Source organism: Macrobrachium rosenbergii, chromosome 40 (genome assembly GCF_040412425.1).
Source record: "Macrobrachium rosenbergii isolate ZJJX-2024 chromosome 40, ASM4041242v1, whole genome shotgun sequence".
NCBI lineage: Eukaryota > Metazoa > Arthropoda > Malacostraca > Decapoda > Palaemonidae > Macrobrachium > Macrobrachium rosenbergii.
Window position 1 is genome coordinate 8,662,666 of NC_089780.1, and position 11,687 is coordinate 8,674,352.

The window sequence follows — 11,687 nt, forward strand, 5'->3', positions numbered from 1 at the left end:
TGAAAAGGAAAGGAAGGTCCATCTTTCCATTAATGCCCAGATCACCCCTACGCAAAAAAAAAAAAAAATAGCCAAAATATTCCAAAATGAATTCGCATTCCTAATATTTCATAAACAGGCTTCTACGAGGAAGTCAAATAGCTATCATGTAGTTCAAAATACTACAAATCTCGAGGCTAGGGGCCAATCTATTTAAATCTAAGGACGTGTATGACACTTACCCCATATTTCGTGGGATCTTTATGACCGTGTATTAACCACATCCTGAGATCAACTCAGGTAGGAAAAAGGATACTCCCCAGGGCACTATAATTAAATTTGCCACAGGTGCGCAGGGGGACGGTCTTTTTAAGACAGCGAAGAACACTTGGTGGATTCTGATAGGATGATTTTAACTGGAAGGAAGCAGGAGTTGACATTTTTTATATATATTTAAACGTTTTGGTAAAGAGTAAGGATTTGAGAGAGAGAGAGAGAGAGAGAGAGAGAGAGAGAGAGAGAGAGAGAGAGAGAGAGAGAGAGAGAGAGAATGAAGGGAGATAACTCTAAGATGAAAACTGTGAATATGGAATCACACACTAACCTTAAAAACAGAGAGAGAGAGAGAGAGAGAGAGAGAGAGAGAGAGAGAGAGAGAGAGAGAGAGAGAGAGAGTTAAGGAAGTGAGATAATTCTCTGGGTGACTCACACTAACCTGAAAAAGCAAGAGAGAGAGAGAGAGAGAGAGAGAGAGAGAGAGAGAATCTTCCCTTAACGGGTTTCATAAAAAAAAAAAAAAATATCTGGAAAGTTTCAATTGCAAAAGTACAGTGCTTAACCTAGGAACCCCCGACCTTCTGGGCTTGGGTAACCGGATCACACCTGACCAGGGCAGTTAATGGCCGGTTTATTGACTTTGGCACGATCGGTATTGCCAATCCTAGTGGGACTGGCTTACGTCAGGATTCTCGTGGAATGGGCGTTGAGGATTTTCCAGTTATGAATGAGTAACTGCGTGTTTTTTTTTGTGTGCGTGTGTGTGTGTGTGAGAGTGTGGAGTTAATGTTATACAAACTAAATCTTTACTGTTTTCAGAAAGGGAAGAGATAATCCAATTATGGGAAAATGCCTAACAATTTACCAAGAAGAGCATTTATGATACCAAGCTGGTAAACATCTGGAAAAAAATTCCTCAAAGAAATATAGAAAATACTAAATTCCACCCCAGCATTTATGAATCAGTATCAACAGTAAGATATGGGTCAAGATTAATGACCTCACCCACAATTTACTGGATTTTTTAAAATTTATAATTCTTTTCAAATTATTGTCAAATGTGATTCAAGGAAGGATTTCTGCGCAAAAAATAAATATTGAAATTCATATTCTAATTCCTATAATTAAAAAAAAATACTATCAGTTCCTCATTGTGGAAAGGATAAGTATGAATATGATATACCAGACACGTATATCTTAAAAGTTAATACTAAAAAACATTTCACTAAAAAGGTTTGATGGAACAGGACCTTTTTACGATGGTAAAAATTCATTATTGTATGCTTCCAAGTCTTTGTAAATATCATCTGTAACCTACTTGTAGCACAACTTTTTATTTATATTATTTTCATACTTTAATGTGTATAACATAACAGACCTTATTGTGAATGAGAGAGAGAGAGAGAGAGAGAGAGAGAGAGAGAGAGAGAGAGAGAGAGAGAGAGAGAGAGAGAGAGAGAGATTAAAAGAGGAACCGCGAGGCACTGACTATACATTTTATGGGACTTAAAAGGCATGTCCTTCTCTTCTCATGGCCGTGTCACACCTAATTAATATTCCTGGCCACAAAAAGAAAGAAGACTTATGTATGGTCACCTCCAGTGACCTTTCTTAACAACCCTCGGGTCTATCATAGCAATCTTCGTGACCTTGCCTTTCTCTGTTACTTAAATAAAAAGTCAAGCTGTTTATCTATCGTAAATTATCATCCGAGTTATCTGGCTTAAAGAGAGAGAGAGAGAGAGAGAGAGAGAGAGAGAGAGAGAGAGAGAGAGAGAGAGAGAGAGAGAGAGAGAGAGAGAGAGAGGATATCAAAATATGAGAGTAAATGATTTACTGGATTTACAATTAAGGTAATCCCCTTTGAATAAAAAGACGAACCATTTAAAGAATTGGATTTAAGATTTAGGAAATCCCGAGGATAAAAATCCAGACCATTTAAAAAAGGTAAGTACATTTCACATGAAATAAATCACAGGAAACAGGCTTGAAACAAATTATCTACCCCGAAACGCCGACAATTTCCTTTCCTGCAGTCCCCCGACGGCGGCGCCAAGGAATTACCCGCCCTTACGCCACAATTTTAAGCATAAACAGAAGGCCACCCTAAAAAAAAAAACTTTAAAAACCACCCGCTGCTTATACCTGCCTCGTTCTCCTGGGCCGCTTCACCTGGCCTATAAGTATATCCTCGTTATCTCTCGTGTCATCTGTCAAACGACTACAATCGACTCCGGGGAACTCTTGTCAAGTCTTTTCCGCTCCGAAAAGGGCGATGTTTCCGGCGATCGGTTGGGCAAAAGTCCTTCATGGAAGGGAAGAGAAATCACGGGATATGTGAGATAAGTAGATGTGTGATCTGAATACATCTTTTTTCGTTTGTTCTCTCCTGCGCGTGTATGGCAGAAGAGGAAGGAGGTACGAAATAGGAAATTGTCAAATTGTTTCCTTTTTCGCATTCCAGACCAAAGGGCTGTTATGAAATCGACGCGAGTCATGTCGATTTTTGAGGTCTGTGTTTTATTGTCTTCGTTTGTATTTTTATGTAGTTATCCTAAGAATTGGGATTCTATTTGTATCAAGTATTAAGAACAGACACACACCCATGTATGTAAATAAATAAATAAATAAATATATATATATATATATAGTATATCCCCTTTCACTAAATACTCATACACACACTTGCTGAAAGTTTTCTACAGGTTACCAACCAACACAGACCAAATCCACGCCAAAATTCTTCACATTATTCGAAATCCACCACAATCCATCTTAGCAAAGGCCTAAGGACCAAGTAAAAAAAAACTTCCAGGAAAAAAAAGCTCTCAATCAATCAGCTTGTGACATATAACATACGATGACAGCTTCCATCACTGACAGCATACCTAGCGAAAGCTATTAACCTTCACTGCCTTCACATAACTAGGCGGAGATCTCCGAAGTATGTTAATATGGCCTTCTGTTACATTCCAGCATTCCAGATTCCAGTTAACCCAGGGACTGCTAACGAAATGCCAACTGTTGCTGACGGTATTTTAAGGGAGCGGCTACACTACAGTGAAACGTGTCATGAACATGTTGGTAACTTTTTGCATACATGTCATAAACATGTTGGTAACTTTTTGCATACATGTCATAAACATGTTGGCAACTTATTGCATGCATGTCATAAACATGTTGGCAACTCATTGAATGCATGTCATGGACATGTTGGTAACTTTTTTCATACATGTCATAAACATGTTGGAAATTTATTACATACATGTCATAAACATATTGCAATTTATTGCATAAATGTCATAAACATATTGGCAACTTTCTGCATACAGGTCATAAACATGTTGTCAACTTATTGCATACATGTCATAAACACTAAATCATCAACTTGTATTGGACTTGTTTGTGACACATGAGAGATTAATTCCCATGTCTCAACTCACTGCATACACATCACAAACATGTCGGATACAAGTCGACGAATTATGATAATTTAACCAATGCTTCATATGATTATCCGGCAATTGCCAAACGTTCGTCCTCCACTTACGGCCAGTGATTTGTTTTCAACTTGTTTGTGACTTGCATGCGATAAGTTATCGACGTGTGATTATGACATATTTACAGGAATGTGCACACACCATAAAACAAACTCGAGTAAAATAACAAAAATGACAAGAAAATAGTTTTTCCACAAAGAGCGAAAACAGTTTCATATTGCAACACACATCGTATCATATACCAGGAAGTACAAATGACAAAGGAATGAGAAGTAAAAAAAATTTTATGTGTTTATCTACATTCACGAAACCTCACGCGATATCACTAACTCTTTAGGCAAAAAATAATAAAAATATCTAAAGAGGAGTGTCGCGCCATTTCAGAAAGAGAAGTTGAGAGATTGTCAATACCACAGGCAAATTTATTCACTCCAAATCAATCGACCTTTCATGCTCACGTGAGGCTAATCCGACAATTTTAAAAGTCACGAGCGTGTTGGATTTCGTTTCACTTATTCTTATTGAAGACGGAAGGTGTTTCACTTTTATCAAGGTACGAATCAAATACGCCCTTCTTAATCAGGTAAGCCCTGAGAGAGAGAGAGAGAGAGAGAGAGAGAGAGAGAGAGAGAGAGAGAGAGAGGCTTAATCATGTGGGGATCTTTGCCTCAAAGGAAATGACAACCCGCTTCTGAAAAAAGGGAGATTATAGGAATCAATGAAAACGGAAGCCGAGGACATAATTTTCCAAAAACCTTGGAAATGGACGGATTGCTTCCATTTGCCAACCTAGCTGTTCTAGGACACATGCACACAAAAAGCAATTGGTATTCTTGAGAAATGTAAAAAGTAACGCATTTTGGAATGAAAAACCCTGAATTGAATAATTTCAAAGAGCAAGTTGCTTCACCTCGGACAGGATTCGAACCCCGGGGTTTTAGTTTAGATACAGTGATACGGGGTTGACGTTGGACAATCGGCTATTAAGAGAGATATGAGTTGATATCGGGGCTAATGTATATATTTATATGAGATTTTGGGTTAATATTTCTGTGTGTAAAAACGCATGTATGAGTGAATATATATATATATATATATATATATATATATATATATATATATATATATATATATATATATATATATATATATATATATATATATATATATATATTATGAATATATATATATATATATATATATATATATATATATATATATATATATATATATATATATATATATATATATACCTGTATTATGCTGAATATATATATATAAACTATATATTGTGATGTTTTACCTGCAGCTGAATGAACACAAACTTGGTGATGTATTTACCGTGAAAAAATCCAAATTTATAGTATCACAGAACTATGCACAAAAGGTGACTTCTTAAGATTTAAGGACAGCGGAGCATTACATAAAATCCTGCTGTTAATGACCCTTTACTTTCAGACCTAATTACCCAAGCTTCCATTAGCGTCAGAAATCTCGTATCCAATTACTCAGTCCAAGACGATATTAACCACTCGCTCTTCCAATGATTCAGGTTACGTCCCATTAAGACTGACCAAACGCTCTCAGATTTCAGAGATTGAGCTGGGATGGGCCCTCCTCGGAAAATGAATGAGCTTTTCCCCTGTGGAGCTTAAAGAGATTTTAAAGTAGAGTAATGTAGCATTTACTGCCTTTATCTCGGGATTAAAATATCGTCTGTGTCTCGTTTCACAGGAGTCGTCTTGTGTCTTGCGCCCCTTTTATTTAATTTATGTTTTCTATTTTTCTTGCGTTACGTAATAATCTTTCTGTGGTCTCATGATTATCTGGTAATTTCTCGTTCCGTAATTTTACGTTAGAAAAATCTTTCCAAATTACAAAAAATCTCTTAAGCTCAAAGAAACCCAGTCTCATGCTGATGTTTATTATATTAATATTTCATCCTTACAATATGAATTATCCTATTCTTTACTCAAATTGTCCTTTAGTTTTCTGTGTATTCTGTAATCCCGTTGGTATATTGATAACAAAATATAATTTTTTAATCATTTTCCACTTTTGGCAAATACATCTTATGAATATTTAACTTTCCATTCATTTGTCACTGTCAGTAAGTTAGATCTTTAACCGGTCAAGGTTCTAGAATGAGATTTTACGCCTCTGTTAAAGGCATTCTAATGTATCATTTTTATTAAGGTTTGTATGGGAAGTCATTTTTTGTAAAATATATTTATCTTGAATGAGTGTGTGTGGTGTGTGAGAGAGAGAGAGAGAGAGAGAGAGAGAGAGAGAGAGAGAGAGAGAGAGAGAGAGAGAGAGAGAGAGAGAGAGGCATTCGTCCCTTTATTTGCCATGAACGTCATTTAACGTTTTGTACAATGTATTTATTTTGAATGAGTGTGTGTGTGTGTGTGTGTGTGTGTGTGTGTGTGTGTGTGTGTGTGTGTGTGTGTGTGTGTGTGTGTGTGTGTGTGTGAGAGAGAGAGAGAGAGAATGGCATTCATCACTTTATTTGCATGACCGTCCGTTACAGAGATTCAGGAAAAGGAAATTCCCCTGTAATTTTCACACTTAAAAATCTCTCCATTGCTAACAGTGCTTTTACACGCCTGTGTAAACAGGGCCTAAGTTTCCTTAATTCATTGATAAAACAAATAACGGGTGGGTGAGAATATACATGGCACATACAGACCAAAAATTTCTTTTTTTCATATTAGCTATCCTGACCTCTTAAAAGTAAGGATTCTCATCTTTCTTCATATTTCCGTTTGTACAGAAGTATATTTTGTAAACATATAATATTTAAATTAACGAGGTACTGAAGACAGGTCTAAATTAATTGCTGCTTATGAATGCCCTTTGCAGATAGACGAAAAGTACTATAGATGCTTTAGGATATTAGGTACAAGTCCTGCCATTTTTGCTACTTAATGTCTAATAGAAAAACCATTTTTTTCCACTTAATGATCGTCTAACAGACAAACCAATTTTTGCTACTTAATAATTGTCTAATGACAAACCAATTTTTGCAACTTAATAATTGTCTAATAGACAAACCAATTTTTGCAACCTAATAACCTGTCTAACAGACAAACCAATTTTTGCCACCTAATGACTGTCTAATGACAAACCAATTTTTGCCACCTAATGACTGTCTTATAGACAAACCAACTTTTGCAGACGATGCAACCGACCAAGCCTAGGACCAACTTTTGAAAGAGCCCTCTATTCTTATATTTAGCTGTTAAATGACCAAAGAACGCGGTTCTTCAGTACCAGCAAGAACCCAGCTTGCAAGTTCCACAGCTAAAAATCTCCTTGAAGGTTCTATTTTGAAAATCATCCCTTCCGCAACTGGAGGGGATTTTCTACACCCCTACACGTGTGTCAGCGGACATCAAACTTAAAACAATGTCACTTTTTTTTATGACCCAGTTGCAATTGACGTCATGGAAACCGGTCCTTGCGTAGAAAATCCGGATTGTTTGTTTTATTATGTTTTTTTTTTCAAGGATCCAACAGGAATTTTCCCAGATAGGTTGAGTATGGGGGGTATGCTTCTAAAAGTCATAGCTGAACCACGCCTCGTTTGGAATATAAAATAAAAAGTGGGGGTTTTTGGGGCATAAACGTGATATGCGTAATCTCTCTCTCTCTCTCTCTCTCTCTCTCTCTCTCTCTCTCTCTCTCTCTCTCTCTCTCTCTCTCTCTCTCTCAGTGGCTCACAGTTATCAATAGCATGGGCAGAATGATTCACTTCTCTTTTTATATATCAAGTAATCAAACAGGATTTACCTATTGCTAAGAAGAAGATTCTCTCTCTCTCTCTCTCTCTCTCTAAGTGGATCACAGTTATCAATAGCAGAGGCAGAATGATTTACTTTTCTTTTTATATACCAAGTAATCAAACAGGATTTGCTTATTGCTAAGAAGATTTTACTCTCTCTCTCTCTCTCTCTCTCTCTATCGAAGTGAATTACAATGATCAATAAATATCATGGCCATAATGACTTGGTTGGTTTAATATATATAAAGTTACCAAACAGAACTACACTTTTGCTAACAAGATTTAAAACAACTCGACACACTGATTCTTAAGGTTACACCTAAGATGAAGGTAGTTTTAAATACAGCTTAGGAAATATAGTGGAAATAGCGTTACGGGCTCGGCGTCAATGGCGTGATAAATCTGTCAAAAATCAACAAGGCTTCGAATCTGAAATTTAAGCTCCAAGGTAATTTTTGTTTGCAAGCCGTTTACTAGCCGTGGTCTAATAAGAGAGAGAGAGAGAGAGAGAGAGAGAGAGAGAGAGAGAGAGAGAGAGAGAGAGAGAGAGAGAGAGAGAGAATGGGCATTACAGCTCCCGCACTAATTCAGAAAAAAGATTTAAGGTTCCAGTTGGTAAATGTCTGACTTGTACATACGTATCTGAGCGTATACATTAAATACGTATACTTATCAACAAGAATACGTATTCTCACGGCTGACTGAAAATGGCTGTATGCACAGTTAATAAATTCTGAGAGAGAGAGAGAGAGAGAGAGAGAGAGAGAGAGAGAGAGAGAGAGAGAGAGAGAGAGAGAGAGAGAGAGAGGGTACACATTAAACACGTATACTTATCAACATGGATAAGTATTCTTACGGCTGACTTAAAATGCTGTATGCTTAGTTAATGCATTCTGAGAGAGAGAGAGAGAGAGAGAGAGAGAGAGAGAGAGAGAGAGAGAGAGAGAGAGAGAGAGGGGAAGCCCATGGGAAAATCCAACTGAGTTAAGATTGTATTCCCAACATCCTTGTCTTCTGCTGAAGTATAAGAAGTTGGAGGTCAGGGTCTTACTACAAAAAATATATATACATAAATAAAAAAAATTTAGAGAAAAAAAAAGCTTCGAGGAAAAAAAAAAAAAAAAGTCTTTTTATACATAGTTTCGAGGAAGTTGAAATTTTCACTACAGTTTCGAGAAAAAATGTATAATATCACTAAGGTTTCGAGAAAAAATGTATATTATCACTACAGTTTCGAGAAAGAAAATGTATATTATCACTAAAGTTTCGAGAAAAAAAATACTATCACTACAGTTTCGAGAGACAGTAATTTTCAATACAGTTTCAAAGAAAAAAATTTTTTTTTTTCCACATACAGTTTCGAGGAAAAAAAAAAAAAGTGAATTTTCAATAACAGTTTTGAAGAAAACATTAAACTGTAAAGACACTCTTTGTAGATGAAACCTCTTTTCACAACGAATAGTGAATGCGACCCCTCTAAACTTAATGTGAAAAATAGTTTTCCTTAAAACCGTATTTTTTTATGAATAATCATAGCTGTACGACACTGAAAAATATTCAGTATTCCTCAAATCTGTCATATTTCATCACCATAGCAATACGATACCGAGCTTCTGACATTTTGCCACGAAAAAAAATAGGTACTTGAAAGAAAAATGCATTTTTGCAATGTTATGCAACGCCCAAGTGAAACGCAACCTATCGTTTCAAGGTAATCCCAAACTCAATCAAGAAAAAGGAAGAAGGAGGCTCGTCAGGGTCCGTACAGGTAAAACGAGAATTTTAAAACAAAATTTGACTCACAAACGCTCTGACCGATACGTGGTAAGGTTAGGAAATTAAAAAATAAGAAAAAGAAAAATCAAGCAAGTTTTTCATCTTGGTGCAATCAGCGTCCCGCAGAAGTAACGCAGACTCGATAAAACTGGTTTTTGTAAATGCAGAATGGATCGTTTCTTCCCGATTTGACTGATTTTGGCAATAAGGCGAATTAAAAACCTCACTGAGGTTATTAAGACACGTTTTATTGAGCGACATCAGTTTCGAGAAGGAGAGAGAGAGAGAGAGAGAGAGAGAGAGAGAGAGAGAGAGAGAGAGAGAGAGGAGAGAGAGAGAGAGAGAGAATCAGGAATGAGTGAGTGAGTAGCAGATAGATAAACAGATAGATATCTTTATTAATCCTTAGTTACTATTACGAGAGAGAGAGAGAGAGAGATCAGGAATAAGTGAGTGAGTAGCAGATAGATCAGGAATAAGTTAGTGAGTAGCAGATAAACAGATCACATTTAAATACCTGCATGGAAAAAGTCCAAGCACGCTTGCATTCCCGAAGTCTCTCTGTAATTCATTTTAGGGAGAAGAATGAAAATTAATTTGAATTTTCAAGACACAGCCAATAAAAAGAATGTGAAGAATATATTCTACGTGCCTCTAAAGCTCTCGATTTAGTTTTATTTAGCAAAAAGAGTAAGTAGAGTCACGCTTCTGAATGAAGTCCATAAATGTCATTATATATCACCACGGTGCCCAATCAGAAATCGCCATTGGCAATAAACACCAAAGAATTCGATATATCTAAAGAACGATCTTTTGTGCACTCAATGACATGACAAAAATTATTGCATTTTGCAATTCGAATCTATGCCAAGTTGACATCTACTGTCTCTAAATACATGATATTCTTAACCACATCCATAATCATGATTATGACCAACTGAAAACTCTATTTCTTTTTAAATATTTTTTTTAGAATTTTTTTCAGTCTACAGATCCGGCAAGGCCTTCTAGTTTATTAAGCATTTAGAGGCTTCAATATTTTTCTATTTTTGTCTTATATATTCGTTCATATTGTTTTCTAGTTTCTCCAAGCATAAATAAAATCACTCTGGTAGATAGCAGAGATATAAGGTAAAATTGTCAAAAATGGAAAGTGCTCTGGGTTTTAAATATTTTAAAATATAAATATAAATATATATATATATATATATATATATATATATATATATATATATATATATATATATATATATATATTGATTTCAAGTATTAAGCTATGAAATAGCAAATGATAATAAATAAAACAAGTAACAATATAAATTAATAAGATAAAAGCAAATAAACCACAAAGTGAGAATCACGTCAATTATTATTATTATTATTAATATTATCATTATTATTATTGTTACTAAATATCTTAACCATTTCCAATGAATAATTATATAGACTTCACGAAAATCGATTTTAAACGCCAACCTTCCTACTTACGTAATAATTTGCACCAAATTTGAACCTCTAAAGTTCCAAACCACTCAACCGGATCTAAGGCTTGAACCCTACGACAGAAAGGACTAAGAATTAACTGCATATTAAGTAACACGTGCTGGATGGTATAGTCAGGAAAATATCTGTATGCAAAGGATACATCAGAATCATGAAATACCTTATGCATCAAGAATATACAGTGAGGTAACTGTACAATTGCGTTAAAGAATCATATAGAAGTTTGGGATGAGATAAGCTATTTGATTGAACTCGAGTTCTTGTCGGAACATCTGATGATGCGAGTCAGCTGCTCGGATCCGAATATGGAAGGATATTGGACACGTGGGAGAATGAAAGGATTAAGACTGAATGACACACACACACACACACACACACACACACATATATATATATATATATATATATATATATATATATATATATATATATATATATATATATATGTGTGTGTGTGTGTGTGTGTGTGTGCATACGTATGCATGCATAAACAAACCATTCTTAGATTTACGAAAATAATAATGGAAATCTGAACAAATAAACGGTATATTACTGAAGACATAAAATCAAAATGTCACTTTTAGCTGACTAAATCACACACGAAAACATACGAGAGAGAGAGAGAGAGAGAGAGAGAGAGAGAGAGAGAGAGAGAGAGAGAGAGAGAGAGAGAGAGAGAGAGTTTTAGACCTGACGGACGCGATAATTATATATTTATGGTATACACCTACAAACTGTCAACTCAAGGTCGCAAATTCTCACGATATGAACAGATGGAACCTCGGCTCGAAAGCGTATGAGGCTCTTTTGTTTTCTTCTTCTTCTTCTTCAGTTTCTAGTGCCGGAGAGGGTAGCTCAAAGTCACG